The 21,430-nt window shown below is 40.9% G+C and overlaps 1 pseudogene; it reads right to left on the bottom strand.

The window, feature by feature from the left end:
• The window catches only part of LOC127526389 (zinc finger protein 420-like), a 537,318-nt pseudogene extending 525,702 nt beyond the window's left edge, over positions 1 to 11,616 (bottom strand).
• Positions 11,617 to 21,430: the final 9,814 nt, after the last annotated feature.

Below are 21,430 nucleotides of genomic sequence, written 5' to 3'. Positions count from 1 at the left end.
AAAAAAAGGAAGAAGTAACCATTATGAATCAATATTCAGGAAAATATCTAAGAAATATCATACATAAAACAGTCAAAGCGGCCAACCACTTGAACCACTCCTTCACAATGAAGGAGTCAAGGACATTGAGAGTCTGTTGAGGGTTGATGAACAGCTGCACTACTAGGAAGGACATTTGAGGCTTGGCTAGATAAATGAGTAAAGCAGAAAGACCAATTTGTGGAGCCTTTGTGATCACCAGAGATGAGGTACTGTGTGGTGTAGACTGAGTCACTGGCAATAAACGTAGATCTTCCATCCTTCATAAGTTACATTTGAATTGTTGAGTTCATCTTTCAGAATAGTAACTCGGTCAGAATAGCGAAATAGCTTGATGATAATTGGACATAGAATATAAACCAGGAAAAGTGACGGCACACTTCTATGTGTCCACACAATTTCAGGCCTCAAATTTGTGATGGTCAGAAACCAAAAAGCCATTGTTTTTCACAAAGCGGAACAAATCCCCACTCTTAGTATCATCTGGAACTCCAATAATTGTGATGTTGTCTCTCCTTCTCCCATCTTCATGTCCATAAAGTTTCTTATGGAGAGTTTGGGCCTCAGCATAGGAACGTATGTCAGAGTCCTGGTGCTCCACTTGAGTACAGACCTCAATAAAAACTAACAAGAGTTTCTGCTGTTCATTTCTGATTTTGACAATATCAACATGAAGGTCAGAAAAAACTTCTCTCTTCTGATGTGTTCAAGGTCACGCAGCATTTTGCTCCGATATAAAGGCCTTCACTCGATCAACAGTGGAAACTGCTCCAGAGTTATCTGACGCCATGGCAGCCTCAATCAGACTCCTCTGGGTTTCTTCACTGGCCTTGAATCAAAAGAACCAGGGTGTGTCTTCCAATTTGAACAATTCATATGTCACACCGACAAGTAAAAAAGGGTATGTTGAGGCTCTAATGAGACACTTTGAAGTTAAATTTATAAAAACAGTAATCACAGGGTAGAGTCATGGAGTACTCTTACAACACAGTTATTACTCCACTAAGCATCAAGTGGCCCCTCAACTACAAAATGTATACAAAAATAGCTTATTTAAATCACTAAATCGAAACAGAAGAATGAAGAAAGTGAAATATTAATGCACTGACCAAGAGGAGCACCAGTGATGTGGGAGAATAAATTTAAGCTGAGAAATCCTGGGATTGGAGAAGTGTGGAATAATAAAAATCTGAATCAATGTATTAAATAAAAGTTGAACAAATAATCTTGGGCTGAGGGCTTTTAACCCAGTCCAAGGGAGGGGAAGAAGATTTGGGGACTACGCCTTAGTGCAATGAATATTTGGGTAAACAAGTCTAAAGAAAACGCCTTGGTGATTACTATCTGTGTGTATTTGAGTGTATAAAAATATATATAAGAAAGTATATATGTATATTGTATTTGCAAGTATAAGAGTTCTGTGTGTTAAATTATATGAAATGCATTGAGATTGTGATGAAGGAAAGTTAAGGATATTAAGCATTAGAGCCTAATTATATAAAATAGCCATAAGATTAATAAAAGAAATAAATAAAGGGTGGATCAGCTTTCTAGGGACCGCACCCTGTCCTAGTTAGCAAAAGCAGAAGTTCATCCCACTTCTAAGGAAAGGCTACTTGTAAAGGTGCAAAAATGAGATAACTATGTGTACGTGCTTAACTCTTTTAGGGCGGATGTCGACTTTTGTCGACAGGAGGGGTTGAAGGCGAATGTCGACAAAAGTCGACATCCAGGGATAAAGGGCGACAATCAGCTGTTAATGGCGACAAATCTCACTGTCACGTCACAGGCATTCCCTCTGTGCTTGGAGGAATGCTAGACTCGTTGACTCGGCAAATAAACATTGCGTGTGCGTGAGTTGCGAAATGTAAACAATGGCAAGATGGCACCGACATGTGAAAAGGCAGCGAAGCAAGTGCAGAAAAGAAAACACTTGGCAGACGTTGTTTTGCGCATTACCGCGGAGTCGGACTCTTGATTTTTCAGAATCGGACTTTATTGGCAGTGATCAGGAGATCGAGCAAGAGAGTTAGAAGCAGGCATCAGCTGATCAGACACCAGCTGATGCCGCGCGAGCGGATCTGCTGCCAGTTGAGTGCCTTCGCGCAGCCGATGCATGTACAGCAAGGTTCGCATGGGATAAATACACATACATTGATCCGTTGAGAGCCGATATGGCTACCGGAGTTTACAAGACGGCATGGCTTGTTTTTGGACACGACAGATCACCAGCTACTGTACTTCAGGCTGCTCTCTCCTGATGCTGCTTTTCAGCTACTGTCAGACAAACAGGTAGGCAGAGATTTTTTTTGAATCGCGGGCTGCCTTTGCATCGCATTCTCGTTATTCAAAGTGGAAACCCACAACGAAAGACGAGATGAAGCGCGCTGTGGCATTACAAATAGAGATGGGACAGAACTGGTGATATAACTTCAGGGAGCATTGGTCCAAACGTGTTTTGTCCCCGGGTGGCTTAGGTACGTGCTGCTGCAAAGTTTTATTCACTTCTGTAATAAACAGAAGCAAATCCCATGGGGTGAGCCAGGCTATAATGCCATACATAAAGTTCATAAAGTTTCAGAAGATGAAAAGAGGTGACAATACGGTTTTCATGCAGGCAGAAAACTTGGTGGCAGTGGCATGGCACGATGGCAAATGGGTGACTTGTCTCTCTACAGTACACACTAACAATATATGTGAGAAAATGCAGCAACAGACAATTGAAAAATAGGCATCAAAACAACACATAGAGAATTCAGGCTCATACAACATGCAAGACAGTAACATTTGTCAAAAGTAAATATTGTTGATTTGATATGTTAAACAATTGCTTTGTGTTCTTTTTTAAAAAATATTAGTTTTTGGAAAAATATTCAGCCCTGGGAGAAAAGAAACAAAAAAAAAATTAGCCCTAAAAGAGTTAAGAGGAAATAAAAGCCGGTTTGGAAAACCGCAAAGGGCCTCCTGTGACGTGGATGCTGTCAGTGACAAACTGTCAGCATTCTGCAGCGGGTCTCTGCTCACCAAGAAAGATCAAGAAATAATAAAAGAAGTTGTTTTGTTTGAATTTGTGTTTGTCTGCTGTTGTTTCGAACCTTCGACCACAGAAGTTACTCATATTAGTGTCTGTTCTGGATGAGGAGTGGCAGGTGTGACCAGGACTGGTCAGCTTTATCACACACTGGCCTCATTTATACTGCCCATTAGAATATTAATGGACGGGCACTGCCATGATTTATTTATGCTAACAAAATTGAAATTTCAGTGATAAGTGTATTAAAGTTACTGTGCGAGTTCATATGTGCAAATGATGTGTAGTTAAATTAATTCTGTGGTTGTCATTAATCAAAGACACGCTTCTGCCACCTTTTGATTAATTTCAGTCACATCAGATGTTCCTGCTATAATTGTATGAAAGGCCTCATTCTTCAACCTGAAGATAGTTTCCCTCACTTCTAGTATCCATTTACCTTTATTTATTTGGCTGACGCCATAATCCAAGGAGACTTACAACATTTATGAGACAATTGGTTGCATTTCATTTGGTTTTCCAACTGGAGCACAGGCAGGTCCAGTGACTTGTTCATGGACACACAGGGAGTCAGTACTGGGATGTGAACCAATGACCTCAGGGTTTGCAGTCCAAAGCCTTAACGACTCCACCGCACTGCCTGCTATCCTCCTAAGACTGCTAGGACTGTCATGATGACTGACACCAACAAACTCCTGTCCAGAGTTCCTTACAGTGGCCTTTACTACGGAGTTCTTGAACGTGGTCAGTTCAGACTCTACTGCATAGATAAAAATGAGTACACTACAGTATACATACTACATCATCAGAGATACTAACTGAGAAGAAAATGATCAGGAGATAACAAAAGACAAGCTTGAGTCAGAACGGTGAGTCAAACTGACAACTGAAGAAATAATTCTTCAAATAAGAAATCAGAAACAATTTAAAATTCCCAAGCCAACCTTACTATCATCACCAATATGATGATGTAATCATCACATACACAAGCAATGCTGGGTAAGACCACTATGGACACTACAGAAACAATGGCAATAAAATGGCCGAAAGTAAACAAAGATGGGGTTGGAGCAAAAGTAATTGTTTTTGGATTGTTTTAAATTATCTTGGATATAATTTTCAATACCTTTTTTTTTTTAGTCATTGCATTTATTTTCCTGTAAGTAGTTCAATGGAACAGTCACACTGGAAATGCCGGTGCAGTTTTTGGAGTAAATCTTTAGTAAAACAACATGATACTCATGACAATCAATACATAACAAAGTAATATTCAAACACACCAAGATTTCTGAAGGTGGTTTGTAAACAAGTCCAATGACAATCCAAACTCCACCTTTCAATGTCTTTCTCTTTTCATCAGCTGAAATACAGAGGTAACTGAGCGACCTCAACATGTACCATTAAATGGCAAACAAGTCAAAGCCGGAAAAATCCAAACTTGAACAATACTAAAGTAAAGCACAAAAAGGCCTGCTATATGAGAAAGGGAGAGGAAGCAAAAAAGAAAGTGAAGAGCCGAGATGGCAACAAGTCTGGAATTTTCCCTGAGATGACTGCAGATCAATTAGGATATTAGAACAATATGGACGAGAACAGGCCACTCAGCCCAGCAAAGCTCACCAGTCCGATCCATTTAATTCTTCTAAAATAACATCAAGTCGAGTTTTGAAAGCACCTAAACTTCTACGGTCTAACACACTACTTGGTCATTTATTCCAAATGTCTATCATTCTTTGTGTAAAGAAAAACTTCCAAATGTTTATGCAAAATTTACCCATAACTGGATTCTAACTGTGTCTCTGTGTTCTTGTACACATGACAACACAAACAGGCCAAACTCAAGACTGTTAGCTGAAGATCCACAGAGATGGACACTTGGTTGGATTAAGCAGCTCTGAGAAGGCGTTGCTTAAAACCTTCCATAGAATTAAACCTCTCTACATATGTAAGAAAAAGTTAGTGAACCCTTTGGAATCTCCTGAATTTCGGCCCAAATTCCTCCCGAGAATGTGGTCTGATCTTCAACTGCACTACAACAACAGACAAACACGATCAACCTGAACTCACAACACACAAACAGCTGGACTGTTAATGCTGAACACATCAATTAAACCTTTACAGTCCCGTCTAGTCAGGTGTTCAACCAATGAGAGGAGAGTGGAGGTGTGGCTTGGAGGCACTCAGACAAATAAAAGGGAAGAAATGTGGGTGCTGGCAAAGCTGTCTCTTCTTGATAAAGATCTGCTCATGAACATACAGAACAAGAACATAAGAAATGTAACAGACAAGAGGAGACCATTCATCAATCCATCATGTCTGTTGGTTTAGCTAACAGCTAAGGTGTCTCAACATCATATCAAGATAACTTAAAGATTGTCAAGAGGAGATTATTAAAAAAAGAGATAAGAATAAAGGTGGAAATGCTAATAAAAGCTTTGTTTTGCTTCATTAGTGCTTTTTTAGTTTTTCAAATATTACTTGTCCTTTCATTTAATTTATGTAATTTCATGTTTTGTTTATATTTTGTTCTTTATTAATTATCCAAATATTTTTGTGTTTTGTGGGTGAGACCCTAAAAGATGGGGCCACATTAATGTCACTCCTGAAAGACCACCCCCAGCCTTTATATTGGTGGTCCTTCAGAGGTTCACTGACATTTGATAAGAGCTTTATTATAATTATCTAAACCAGTAATCCATTTTAGGCCTGTGAATGCTGAAGTCTCCTGTTGAGTTTGGAGTCAGGCTGTCTGGAGTGAGATCTCTCTATAGGTAGACAAGTGAAGGTCCTGAGCCCTCATTTATAAAGCTTGAGTACACACAAAATGAAACTGAAAATGTGTATATGCTCATTCAAATGTCGAGATTTACAAAAGAAAACTTCACAGGGGAACAAACGTATATTTACAACAACTCTGACAAAAGCATACATAATAGTTCAGAGAAACTGGGAAATGACGCGACTCTTGATCAAGTAGTAAAATGAAGTCAAACCAGCTAAATGACTACTCGGAAGTATAGTAATTCATTTCACCAAGCTGTTCTTATAAGGTGCACTGATGTAATAAACATTACACCTCAAAAATGATGACTATGATGTACAGACAGTATTTTACTTCCTTTTAAGAGTGCCAATGATACGTATTTGCACTAAAGAAATTCAGTTTTGTCATTACATTATATCGGCTAGGTGTTGTCATTTCTCAGGGAGCTGGCTGACACCTCAACAGTATCTCGGCCAAACTTCACTCCATTATACCTGCTATGCTGGAAGTCATTAACTGACTGCTGATGCACTACATCCGGTGTTTGTACGGTGTGGGTGTACATACACAACATGACATGTTTCTGACAATATAAAATGGCAATCAGCAGCCGTGTCCAGCTCTCCTAACTCAATCGAAGCACTTTACTGCACTCATATTATAATAAGGGCATGTAGCAAGGCTGAAGCTGCCTTTGTTAACTGTAAGCAGTGAAATTTGTGGATGAAAACCTGCACAGGTCACCCTTGCTGGGTGTCCTGTTCTCCCTTTACATTATGTAAAATAAGTACAGTCAGGAATAAAGAGTCAATCAATCTTCTTTTACTTTCTAAGTCTTGCAAAGGTAACACTCAAATCAGCAGAGCAGTAAAATGAAAGTGTTACAAAGAGGTATTCATGCTGTGTCCTTTTGATTCACTCCAAAGTCAGATCTTTAGTTCTTACTAATAACACAAGCTCTAATACCATTGGCTAATCCTAGTTGCTAACAGGACATGGCAGAACAGAGACACCTTAAAAGGTCACTATCAGCCTGGTCCACTTGGCTGGATGGCCGCTTGTCAGTTTCGTTATCTTTAAACGTTCTTGACCTTAAGGTGCCAAAGTACACTGGCGTCTTCACCTTCTGTACGCTTTACCTGCACAGTCCAGTCAACCACAAGTTCCCTGTTCCATTGTTATTATGACTTGTCAGTCGTAGACAATACAAGCAGATAAATGTCAAAGCAAGCACACCCTAAAGAAAATCACTTTAAACTTTATTTCATTTGTTGAAGCCTTACTGTTACTGCAATACTAAATAATAAAACACACTTAACTGTCTTTTTCTCACTTAGTTCAAACTTTTTTGTTATAGTAAGCACCAAATTATACCTCAGCTTTTAAGCATAAGCTCAGAAGAATAGAGACTCCATATAAACCCAGTAAGTAATGTAGCCGTTTCGTTCTTGTCTTGTCAGCACACCTAAATTACATGACAGGCGCACAACGGACCGGTGATCCAAATCCGACTTCTGAACACTCCATTAATACACAAGTCATCCAAGATGTGGCTGACAAACGTCATGACTCCATGGCCTCGCTCAACCCGTGATTCATTTATTTTGAGGCCAAGTAGCTTTGACAGACGTGATGGTGTTGTACGTGGTGAACTGCTTGTTGGTGAAGTAATCTGCAGACCCCTCAGTGTTTCATGTGGCCTGAACTATTCATTATAACAGCAATCATGTCATTACATGTGCCAGGTGACAGTGGCTACTCGCTCAGTTTTGCCCTACACCTTTCCTGAACCCCAGAGCACAGAGGAGAGGCGCGGTAACTACATGTGTGACCTTTCACTCTCAGATGAAGGGGAAAGCCAGATATTCTTGAATGGAGGTGATGAGGTCTCAAAGCGTCAGGAGGGAGGAGGCTGATCTACCAGCTAATGAAGTTCTGCAGCATCCTGACTGCATATGTAGGAGAAGGATTAGCAGACTCCATATGTGAATGGTTCAGGGTGGGGATTAAAAGGAGTGATCACATATGAGTATTTATAAAAATAAAGTAAATTGTGTAGAAAAATGGTTTACGTCAGGTTTTATACATCTGATTTTTTTTTGGATGTGCACATTTTCCTGTTTATTTTGCCATGCACATATTTTCACTTTCAGTTCTATGCAGAGCATTAGAAATGTCACCCCTGGTCTGGTGTTTGGTCTTTTGAAGGCCTGTCACCCCATGTTACTATGTGTGTGTCCCTATTTCACAGTGGTTTGGAGGTAAAAGAGCACAGCACACTAATACTAAAACCTCATTGTAGAATCATAGTTGGGGGCTTTTTTGATTCTGCAGGACCAGGACAGGATGTCATCATCAGTGTAACGCGGAGTTAAAAATTATTATGAAGAAATACGAGAGGAGAATGTCAGAATAGCAAAAGCTTTATAGAAGTTAGGTAATGAAACAAGACAATGTGCAGAAAGAAAAGAAGAAATCTACAAGAGAAAGGCTTAACTCTTTTAGGGCGGATGTTGACTATTGTCGACAGGAGGGGTTGAGAGCGAATGTCGACAAAAGTCGACATCCAGGGATTGAGGGCGACAATCAGCTGTTAATGGCGACAAAACTCACTGTCACGTCACAGGCATTCCCTTTCTGCTTGGAGGAATGTTAGACTCATTGACTCAGCAACTGATCCTTGCATGTGCGTGAGTTGCTATATGTATACAAATGCAAACAAAGGCAAGATGGCATCAACATCTCACGAGGAAGCGAAGTGAGTACAGAAAAGAAAATACTCGGCAGATGACATTTTGTGCATTATCGCGGAGTCGGACTCTGATTTTTCAGAGTCGGATTTCATTGACAGTGATCAGGAGGTCGAGCAAGAGATTGAGGAGCCGGCATCAGCCAATCGGAGACTAGCCGATGTCACCCCAGCTGCTCGGCTGGCAGCTGAGCGCACTCGCGCTGCTGACGCACCTACGGCAAGGTTCGTGTGGGAGGAATACCCAGAAATTGATCTGTGGGAGCCGAACTGGCTACCGGACTTCACAAGAAGGCACGGCTTGCTGCTGGACACAACGGATTACAAGCCACTGGACTATTTCAATCTGTTTTTTCCTGAGGCAATTTTTCAGCTGATATCAGACGAGACAAACAGGTATGCAGAGCAATTTTTTGAATCACTGGCTGCGCTTGCTCCGCATTCTCGTTTTTCGAAGTGGAAACCCACAACAAAAGACGAGATGAAGGGCTTTGTGGCATTGCAGATAGAGATGGGAGTAGACTGGCGAAATAATTTCAGGGAGCATTGGTCCAAATGTACTTTGTCACCTGGTGGCTTTGGACAGGTTATGCCACGTGATAGGTATGTGCTGCTGCAAAGCTTCATTCACTTCTGTGATAACCAGTAGCAAATCCCAAGGGGCGAGTTCAGCCCCTGCTTGACATAGTGGAGCCAACATATAAACAATTTTATCAGCCTGGCCGTGATTTGTCTGTGGATGAATCTATGATAAAATAGAAGGGACGCTTTTTTTTCCGCCAATATATGCCAGACAAGCCCACAAAGTATGGCATAAAGGATTTTATACTGCCAGAAGCAAACACTGGTTTCTGCCTGAAAGTAATTACTTATACTGGAAAGCATTCCTTTCAAAGAGAGAACTGTCCCTTGATATGTCAGGTTGTGCTGGAGCTGCTTCAGGGCTATGAACATTTGGGTCATGTTGTGTACATTTGGACAATTTTTATACATCACCAGAATTGTTCATGGAGCTACAGAGCAGGGGAATTGGAGCTTGTGGCACATTCAGGGTAAACAGGAGACACGTGCCTTTACAGCTGAAGCCAGACAGGCTGAAGATGAAAAGAGGTGACAATCCTGTTTTCATGTGGGCGGATAACTTGGTGGCATTGGCATGGCATGATGTCAAACGGGTGACTTGTCTTACTACAGTTCACACCAACAATTTATGTGAGAAAGTAATTCATTCAAAGGGAAACCCAGAAGGTAGGAAGCTGGACAAGCCCGTTGCACTTGAGGAGTATAATTGTAAAATAGCTGGAGTTGATCGACTGGATCAGATGCTGGGGTCATATGCTTACGGCCATAAGTCCACCAAGTGGTACCACACTGTGTACCATCGCATGCGTGAGATTGCACTCACAAATGGATATATATTATTCAAGCAGGCAAACAGTGACAGCACTATGACTGCGGCAGATTTCTGCAAGAAGGTGGTTGACAGCTTGCTGGCAGATTATGTTGGAGTGCCTTTGGCAAAGCGAGGAAGGCCATCACAAAGAGCAGTGCCAGACAGGCTGACTGAGCGCCACTTTCCTGCAACACATGAGGACAAAAAGTACAAGGCTGACTATGTTGTGTGCAGCAACAGACAACTGAAAAAGAGGCACTAGTGCAACACGTATTGCAAGCAGTGCAACGAGCCAATGCATGCAACTGGCTGCTTTGAGCGTTATCATACTTTGCAGGACTTTGCTTTGTAACATGTACAGTATGTGCAATAATAATATGTTAAATTATATAGTATGCAGGCTCATACAAAATGCAAAACAGTTATATTAGTCAAAAATAAATATTTTTTGTTGATTCGATATGTTAAACAATTGTTTTGTGTTCTTTTTTTTAAAAAAATATTCAGCCCTGGGAGAAAAGAAACAAAAAACAAACTAGCCCCAAAAGAGTTAAACTGAACAAAACTGTTGTTCTGCACTAGCCAATCAGAACACAGAGCTTTACCTGAAGTCAGCTAATTATTCACGGAACCCCAGAGACATTAAGGAATTGAACACTCTGGAAAGGAGGAATGAAGTAAAATTGAAGGTTGGGCAGAAACTGCAGGAAATGTGTGGTGGAGGTCATTGGAGATAAAGGAGGATCAGCAAGTTAGTAAAGACAGGGGGTCACAAACTGGACTGTTCAGATTTAAACAATGTATTCAGGAATGATGAGAAGTTTAACTGTTTTAACTAAAGATGACAGTGTTTGTGCATTTATGGGGACTTAATTAAAGATCAGACCACACCGTTAGGAGAAATTACAGCAGAAATTCCAAAGGATTCACAAACTGTACTTTTGTTTAACACTTTAGCTAAAGACAGGTTTAGAAAGTTTACGTAATTTTACAAACTATAATGGAAGAACAGAAAATTCCTAAAATCTGTAAAAAAAAAGTAGTGAAATTGAGTTTTACTGTTTGTTTAATATTGTTTGAAATCTTGTCCAAGTTTGTCTTAAAAAAAAAAAGCACAAGACATCACTCTCGGGCTCATAACCCTAAAACGTACACCGATTTTGATTTTTTACTTACTTGTTTTAGCTGATGTTGTAGGTGGTGGTGGCTTATCTCGCTGACTTCTAGAAGATGAAACATCTTCAGTCCCCTTTGTGTCAGACTGTAATGATTCATATTTTACATTGATAGAAGACTCCGGAGATGAAGAGTGTCTGCTTTGAGAAGAGACTAACCCGGTCACTGCTCCATCTTGATGTTCATTATGAAGGTCATCTTCCTTGACACTCTCCATACTCCTATAGTTGTGTATCTCAGTGCTGACACACTCCTCTTCATCTTCCTCTTTAATACTCACTGACCCCAGTTCACGGTCCTCTTCCTTAATGTCCAGACTCTCCTGTTTGGGGTGGACATTCTCCAACTCACAGTTGTCGTCCTCCTCCTTAACATTTATGGTCCTCTTCTCCATGATATTCATGTCAGCCTCAAATGTCTCCTCTTTCACATCCATTTAAACATTATAGTAAATGGCAGATTTTTCCTTCTGTCTGTAGATAAAAATAGAATTCAAATCAATTAAAACTGATCTAAAGATATTTGATGTTAATAACATCCTTTCAGTTAAAGCTGATGTCAAGTCAGGTAGTTCATAGCAAGTTGACAGTAACTCATCACTTTTCATATCAAATGAGGTGTAAAGTCAGTTTGGGAATGAAAGGAGGGTCCATCAAGATAGAAGAAGGAGGCCATCTTGTACAGTTGTGTGTCAACAGTATTCAGTACTCTGATTAAACACTCAGTGCTACTGGGGACCCAGAATTGTGTTATCAGTTAATGTTTAGGAAGGTTTATACAAGTTAGGCCTCAAGATTATGTTAAGAAACGGGGCATATGAAGAAGGAGGTTAAATAAAGGGTTTGGGGTGTGCAATCTTTGGACAATCTCACACTGGACGACTTATCCAGCAATTTTAAGTGATAGCCTTCTTTTACATAATCTTAGGCTCTGTCCACACAGACGTCTGAACTGAGCATTTTTCTGCTGTCTGTAGCATCAGGTGAGCGCAGATTGAATGTCGAGCATTTTTCTGCTCATTGCAGTGAATCCGACTGTCCACGCGGGCTTTCACCATGTACATTTGGTCAGAAGGGCGTTCGGATGGCATCAATTTCTACCAAAATCCCATTGAACGTGAATAAAATGTCGGGCTAGTGTTTTTTCATGTCGTTCATTTAATGTTCTGGAGGACCGGATATGTCCCATGATTACATACAATGTGACAGGCAGCCTTGGCCATTACCCGGCCAGGACTCCAGCTGAATCAAAGGACCAGGGGAGAGAGCATCCAGGAAGAAGGGGAAGAAGAAGAGGACTGTGCTTTGGTGCTGTGTTTGCATGGTGTTGCTGTTGGGAAAACAAGAGAAAAGCGTTTCCCAACAGAAATAAAGTGTGTGCTGTGTGGCAATTTGTGTCCTGCCTGTTTGTGCCGGGGTTAGACCCTGTGGTCCACAACACACACACACACACACACTATCAACAAAATAATAACGATAATAATGGAAAAATTGAAACAGTTTGTAGGTGTGTGCTAATTTCGTAACATTAGCTACTATAGATTATTAATGCCGGTAGGCGAGTACATACGTGAGTACTGTTGGTGCATTTGCTCACTTCAAGATGACAAGTACCTGCTCTTAAGGGCTTACACTGACTCACATATTGGTTGACTGGCGTGTCATATTGTGCTGTACCAGCGTCAGCAGGCAATCAAAACTGACATCCTACAGTATCTGAAGAAATTATGTGGAAGTCGAAGCACTTCTTCATAGATTACACAAAAGCTTCCTTTCTTTGCCTATGTCGATATATCAGGAGGATTTTTAACGCAAGAAGGTAAAATGTTGAGGTCTAATTTAGCCAACTAATCCATATTTCGGAAATCCATTCTGGACTACCTGATAACTGCCCCCTCCCCCCCAAAGGTAAACACACAAAACTACAATCTGGCCTAATAAAGTATCTATCTATCTATCTATCTATCTATCAAAAGTAACGTCATACTGAAGTCAATTAAGCGCTACTACGAAACACAACTTCAACACCTCGGTCGCTCTGAGTGCATTCACTTAACTAAGATTTGAACGCCCGTGTAGACAGGGCCTTAGCAAGATGGAGACAGTTATTGGTGTGTCCCTGTCAAGCAGATTGCTTAATGTAAGAGAGCTGATAACCAGTAAATGTTCTCCTGAAGTAGAAGGCATAGAATTAAGTGAAGATGAATAAGAATCATTAAGGTTTCAAACCTAACAAAAATAAGAGATGCTCCATTTTTCTCATGTCTCATGTTTCAAATACCTTAAGAAAAGGTAAAACTAAAATTAAATGGCCGAGACTGCTGAACAGCCACAGCTGTTAACCCTTTGTCCACAACGGGCTTCATCATGCAGCATACTATTCGAAACAGGGGTGAGCAGTCTTAATCAGCTGGCAGATTAGGTGGGCCACTCTTGTAGTGACGTTACCAGCCCAACACACCACAACACAGACAATCATACTGGTCATCAGAGAGTTGTAAAGGACATAAAGGACATCACTGTTGTGAATGTTTGTGTTCAGTATACAAGTAAACACAATGATTCAATAGGACATCAGATAACAAGTACATTAAATGAACATGTAGTATATGAATGAAGATGATGAACACCAAAATAAAATACAGTGATAGAGAAAGAGTTGAACGGCGGAGGCCATGACAGTGACGCATGTCATCCTATCACTGGACTGTTCTGGAATTTTAAAAAGCTTTGGTGCTACGTGTGCACTGAATTTGTTATGGGGTGAACTTCAGAAGTGTGAGTTTTTGATAAAACATTTGTGTCACCTGAGCTCATCAGTGAGTGATGTTGTGCTGCTCTGCTTGTTAAGTAGTCAGAGGTTGTACTGCTGCCTCGCAGCAAGGGTGTCTCGGGTGTTTTCTGGTGGGTTTACTCGGCGTACTTTAATTTCAAAGTCATGTAGGATGGTGGATTTTGTTATGCTATATTGACCTTGCTACTGTATGTTTTGCTCGTATTCACCCTGCGATGTGCTGGCGACTCGTTCAGGTTTTGCTCCTGCCTCGCACACAATGCTTGCTGGGATGGGTGCAACCCTGAATGAATGGCATAATTAAACATGTATAACGAAGATATTTTTAAAGTTCTGAACACTCCGTGGGCTAAGTTTATAACTAGTTTTAATTTCACAAAGACGTTTATTGTGTGGTGACTGGTTATATGGAGAAAGAAAGGAAGGATAGGAACTGGGGATTTAATATGTCAGACAGAGACAGCACGCGTGCAATAAAGATAGCCCGCTCAGAAGAACATCCATTGAATTATGTGTTCGTGTCTTCGACCACCAGATCACAAACCCAACATTTACACAATATTTCAGTTAAACCTGTGTGATACACAGTCATACATCCAGTTTTTTGGAGCCTTGTCTCACCTGCCATAAAGTTCTCTACACTGAACGTACACCTGGGGACCCCTTACTGTGAGGGAGCAGCACTACCGCCTCGCTACTGTGCATGTTTAATACCTGCTTTAATGCATTTCATCCTGAAAATGATATCAAGTATTTATCTTAGCATTCTAAATTTTCAGAGAGCAGGAATATCATGAAGTGAATGGATTCTGTGCAGCAATCACTCTCTTAGTGTGGCGGAAGTCAGTTTAAGAAGTGTAATGATTAACAACTGGGTCGGGGAACACTTAACACAAAGCATTTAATGTGCTACTTATAATGGGGTTTGAGAAAATCTAGTAAATCTAATAAATTAAACATTGATTTTAGGATGAAGTTTAGTTTACGACATTCTACTTTAATTATAAAATAAACTATGACAATACAGTGGAAATTGTGACTTTAATCGTGACATAAACGGTGAGAATAAAGTGGAAATGTCAACTTTAATCTCGACATAAGCATCAAAATTAAAGTGGAAATGTCGACATATAGTTTGTTTTTTTCTTCACCGTGGCCCTAATATGATTCAGTAGGGCTATACCACAAATAGCGTTATAAATGCAAGTTGCAGTTTTATTATTCATGTATATAGCTTAGCTTGAAGCAAGGTCTATATTAATGCAGTTTGCTTTAACGATGGTTCAGTTGGTAAAGATGTCTCACCAAGTTGTACTTGTTTTATTTTATTTTAATTTGGTGAATACTGTGTAATGCACCTGGGCTTGAAGTCTTGAAGTAATAGTGCAACTATCAGTAATACTATTATGTATTTTATTGTTATTATTTATTAGTTTAAATACTATGCAGTTTAATGATAGTAAAGTTGTTTAAAAAGTCACTTTAACGTGTCAATGGACAGAGATTGTTAACATTAAAAGAAAGTGTAGTTGGTTTACAAAAAATATTTACTATTTAGATAGATAGATAGATAGATAGATAGATAGATAGATAGATAGATAGATAGATAGATAGATAGATAGATAGATAGATAGATAGATAGATAGATAGATAGATAGATAGATAGATTTATTCCTTTTCTAAGACATGTCCAGTGCAATACAACTTTTGACAAGCACCTCTGGATATTTTACTAAGTCTAAATGCCTCTTTGGATGGTTGAAAATATGTTGTCAAAATCATAGTTTAAGTTTTTGCAAAATTTGTTCAATAAAAAGGTTCAATATTTTGACTGCATCTGTCATACAATGTGATTCCTTCTCTTCACTAGTGACACCCCCTTGAAAACTATCACTTTATGGGACCATACAAACCTGTATTAATACTTGTATGCGTAATAAAATGTTTTTTAGTACAATGTACAATGTTCATGACAGTGGAATAGGTTATTCTTAGCCAGTCTACTGCAGTAATTGCAGTGGAAAATGTGGTTAACATCCACTCATGCATGGGAAAAAAATACCGTCGAATACCGTGAAACCGGGATAATTTAGTAAAATACAGTGATACAGAATTTTGGTCATACCACCCACTCTTACAGAGTAATGGGGATTGTGGAAGAGAGGTGAAAAAGAGAGTGCAGGCAGGGTGGAATGGGTGGAGAGGAGTGACAGGAGTAATTTGTGACAGATATCAGCAAGAGTGAAAGGGAAGGTCTACAGGATGGTGGTGAGACCAGCTATGTTATATGGGCTGGAGACGGTGGCACGGACTAGAAAGCAGGAGACACAGCTAGAGGTGTCAGAGTTAAAGCTGCTAAGATATGCATTGAGTGTGACGAGGATGAACAGGATTAGAAATGAGGACATTAGAGGGTCAGCTCAGGTGGGAGACAAAGTCAGAGAGGAGAGATTGCGTTGGTGTGGACATGTGCAGAGAAGAGATGCAGAGTATATTGGGAGAAGGATACTAAGGATAGAGCTGCCAGGGAAGAGGGGAAGAGGAAGGCCTAAGCGAAGGTTTATGTTTGTGGTGAGAGAGGACATGCAGGTGATGGGTGTAACAGAACAAGATGCAGAGGACAGAAAGATAAGGAAGACGATGATCCGCTGTGGCAACCCCCAACAAAAGCAACCGAAAGAAGAAGAATTTTGCAAAACCCAGCTAATGAGCTGAGCTGATCTCTAACAGCCCCATCAGAAGCTATTGGTCCAAATACAATAACCTCCGTCTTACTCTGATTGAAATTCAAAACATTTACGGCCATCCAATGTTTAACATCATCATAACATTTATGTAGTGAATTTAAGGACTCCTTAGTCATAGGTAAATAAATCTGGGTATTGTCAGCATAAAAATTAAATGAAATATCACATTTGGGAAATCTGAACACAAGGGGTAGTAAATACAAAGAAAACAACAAAGGACCCAGAATAAACCCTTTAGAACACCATATTTCAAATGAGCAGTAGAGGAAAAGATAGACTTGTTACCAACTGAAAAAGTCCTATTAGTGAAATAAGACTTGAACCAAGCTAGTGCACCCCCTCGGATTCCTAGCCATTTATCCAGCCTTGACGATATGTTGTGATCAATGGTATCAAAGGCTGCAGTTAAATGAAAAGCACTAAAACTGTTGAGACCCCAGTCAGCTGAAAATAAAGTATCATTAACAACCCTGAGTAAAGCTGTTTCAGTGCTGTGATAAGTTTTAAAACTAGACTGAAAAATTTCTTGACCACCATTACAATCCAAAAAGATTTGAAGCTGCTGCAAAACAACTTTCTCAAGTATTTTAAATAGGAAAGGTAGTCGAGAAATCGGTCTAAAATCATTTAAGTCATCCTTATTAAAGTTTGTTTTTTCAGTAAGGGCTTAACCACTGCACGTTTAAAATAGGCAGGCACAGTTTCAGTGGTAAGAGATAACAATATGTAATATACTGTATATGGTGCGAGTGTACTTAATGATCCTCTCCATTAAGTCCATTTATAATGTCTATGAGCGAAGAAGGAGACACTGGTTCAAACTGGTCTAGCACAGCATTACAGGAGGAGATGCCGGTGGACGTCAGGCCAGCCAAACAACCTCGCAGACCAATCGCCATTAGGTAGGAGAACACAGAAGTGTGCAGAGCTACGAGTACCTGGGGGTTCACATAAACAACAAACCGGACTGGTCTGATATCACAGTGGCGCAGGTTAAGAAGGGCCACAGCACACCGAACATCCTAAAGTGACTCCGGTCTTTTGATGTATGAAGCCAGTTGCTTCTGGGTGCTTTAAAGTAAAAACAGGACTCGACCACGTGAAGTGAATCGGAGACACACACCAATGTACAACAACAGCACCGGTGATAGGGTTCACAGGATGATTCAGAAAATTCACTATTGAGCTGGGGAACACTAACGTGCCGCGAGCCTCACTCTCAAGTCGCGTGCGGTAGTCTAAGTGGAGCGAATTAAACTCACACGTCCATAAAGTGCGCCCCCAAACCTGGAGCACTTACCCTCTGTTTGTCGGCGATGGAGAACTTTCTAACTTCGAAACTTCTGCCTCACCCTCACCAGTCTTTCTCTCGTGCGGATGTCGCTACAATTTGGAGAGGCAGCGTGGCTTCAGTAGCCGTCGCCCTGGATGACGTCAGCCTACGCGACCATAGTTACACGTGACAGTTTGCTAAACAGTTGAAGGAGAAATTAAAATGTCGACTATGCGCCGGGCAACTTACCAGCTATTCTATCTAATTACGCCATTTGTAGAGGAGGTCAGTCTAGGATTACTATGCATGTACACAACCTTTTGATTACGAATACTTAGGGATGGGCGGAGGGTTAAAAGACTTGTGATTTATGCGTGTGCATACAACTTTCATTTGTCTCAAAGCGCTCGGGACTCTGATCGCGAGTTCACAGCATTGAAGCACAAATCATTTAATAAAGGAGCCGCAGCGAATCCCCCGAGTCACGTTAATGCGCCGATAACTGTTGAAACAGAACTGACGACTGTCGTTAAATGAAAATATCGCAAATGTTAAAGTGAAACTTAGAAAAATGGGCAGATTAAATTTTTAACTACAGTAGCAAACAGGATTTGCAAAACTAAATAATTCGAGAAAATGCATTTATACATATATACAAGCATGCCGGACATTCTCCGCGACTTGCTTACTGCTCTCGTGTCTGTCTGTCGGATATTCTTGTGAGCTCCGCTGCATTCTAACCACGCCCACTTCATGACGCACCTTGTTTTGAATTGTGCGGCGTCTCCTTATTGAAGGAAACAAGTGTGAAGTAAAAAGCATTGAGAAGAGGCGGTCAGACACTTTGAGCTAAAAGGTTCATCCTTTATAGAACAACTGCTTTTTCTCCGATTTTCATATTAAATTTCCATATTAAGTAAATTCAAATATATATATATATATATATATATATATACATATGTCACAGGTGTCTGGTCACACTTATAGGTAATCTAACTTAGACACCATTAAAATATCCGACTACGCCACCCAGTTTTATTAAGAGACTGGGAACTCCTGAAATTTACCAATAGTAGCACACAGGTTTCTTTAAATTGGGCGGTGAGTAAACACACAATGAAAGACACAACAGTAATTTCTGGAAAAGGCAACAGTAAGTTCTATTGTACAAGACAATATAAGGTACATTAAAAAGATAAACGAACATAACAGAACCTAAACATATCAGGAATTAATTTCCTTTTTTTGTAAAAGGAAAATACACAGTCCACACTCTAAAAGTCCGTAAAAACAAGAATTGGTGGATACAACCTTTAGTGGTGCAGAGTCCAGTTTGGGCACGGTGTTACCCCAACACTAAATTGTTCATGGATGCACTCTGTTCCCCGGCAGAAGTTTTGTCAAATTGTTGACTCCCTGTCAGCGTCTCTTCGTTGTTCCTTTTTCTTCCACTCTGGGCTCCTTGTGTGGCTGGGACCTAGGCACGCCTCATTCCTCATCTGTCAGCTTCGCTTGGTCCTCTCATGCGGCTTCCCTCTTTCGCTGGACCCACAACTGGCGTCTCCTTGTGGAGCTGTCTCTTCCTCCCTGGAAGTATATGTTGCCGTCCTTGTGCCTCACGTCGTGCCAGCCAGGTACCCTTGTCTGCCTGCGAGCCCCTGTGCCCTCTCTGAGTGTCTTGGCAGCGTTTCCTGTGGACTCTCCCTCCTGCCTTCTGCTGGCCAGCAGTTTATATTTACTTCACCCATCTGTTGTCAGTCCTGGACAAACAGTCTAATCAATGGCACCTCTACATTGCCTGGGTTTAACAATTAATAAAAACATAAGTTAACAAAATGTATGGTTACCAAACATTAATAAGTTCAGATATGCTGATTAGGAACCAATGATTTCCAAGCCAGGTAAATACAGACATTCTTCTAAGGCCAAACTTCAAAGCAGTGATTCCCTTGCAGGACAGCAAATACCACTAATAGGTACAGATAGCCTTTTAACTTCTCACCCCCCAGTCCCAACAGTGGTGCCTAATGGAACCACCCAGTGCACAAAAAAAATGTAAAAGTGTCCCCCTCTGACATCCCCCCAGACTTAACCATTGTCAGTCCCGGACAATCAGTTTAATCTTCTTATTCTCTATAACGGGCTGGGGCTCTCCCCAAATTTTCCCTCCTCGATCGGCGCAACTCCATAGCTCCCCTGTCTGTGACATCCCTATTTTCTCTCGAGGCTGGGTTTCCCATTGTCCAAAACCCATATATGGGAAGTCCAGGTGGAGATGGTTCGGCCGTTGGGGTAGCTGAAGCACTTAGTGGAGACAAACAACAAGGCTTTAAAGCATTACAGTGCACATTTTTCTCTCTACCTCCCCCTTCTGGTCTCACTTTATACACCACCCCAGAATCCCCTACCTGGCCCAGCACCACATAGGGTTCTTGGTTCCACCAACCTGTCAGCTTCCCTTGTCCGTGTCTACCTCTATTTCTCAGCCATACCCTTTCTCCAGGAAGCAAGGGAACAGCCTGAGCATTTTTGTCGTACTGAGTTTTATAATTTTTTGCTGCCTTATCCATTTTCCCCTTAGCAATCTGACCTGCATATAGTAGCCTCCGATGGTGCTCCTTTACCCATTCCTCTCTGGTACCCCCAGACTGCAGCCTATGCACCTCCAGAATCACATCTGTCGGGAGTCTCAAATGGCGACCAAACATCAGATAAGCAGGAGCATAGCCAGTGGAAGTGTGAACAGTATTATTATAAATTAATAATAACTGGGGTAAGAAATCAGGCCAACAACTCTTCTTTTCCTCACTTAGGGTTCTTAGCATACTTAGCAGGGTCTGGTTAAATCTCTCAGTCATACCATTACCAGCTGGATGATAGGGCGTAGTCCTACTCTTTTCTACACCATACAACTCACACAGCTGTTGCATTAGTGTGGACTCAAAATTGGGTCCTTGGTCCGAGTGGAACCGCATGGGGCACCCAAAATGTCGGATTACATTTGTCTCTAATGCCCGTACAGTAGTCAGTGCTGTCTGATCTCGAGTTGGCACTGCCCATGCATAACGAGAAAACAAATCAGTCATAACTAAAATGTACTGATAGTAATCTTGTGGCCTTCCTAGAGAGAGAAAATCTATGGACACTACCTCTAAAGGAAAAGAAACAGAAATGGGTTGTAAAGGTGCCCTACATGTAGTCCTATCCTTCTGCAGGCTACAACTGACACACCCAGCCTGAAACAGTTTTACCTCCTTCTCCATGCCTGACCAGAAAAATTGTCGACGCAGATTAGTCAAAGTTCTCTCTATTCCTGAATGCCCTGCGGCTTCGTGGAGCACCTTCCACACCTCCAGTCGTTCTTGTACTGGGCACAGTAACTGGAACCTAGGTTCATGGGTGTTAGGATCTAGTGTCTTGCGGCACAGGACATTCTCAACCAAGACATACCTCTGTAGATGTTGT

This window comes from Erpetoichthys calabaricus (genome assembly GCF_900747795.2).
Source record: "Erpetoichthys calabaricus chromosome 1 unlocalized genomic scaffold, fErpCal1.3 SUPER_1_unloc_24, whole genome shotgun sequence".
NCBI lineage: Eukaryota > Metazoa > Chordata > Cladistia > Polypteriformes > Polypteridae > Erpetoichthys > Erpetoichthys calabaricus.
This window is presented reverse-complemented; position numbering and strand designations above follow the sequence as displayed.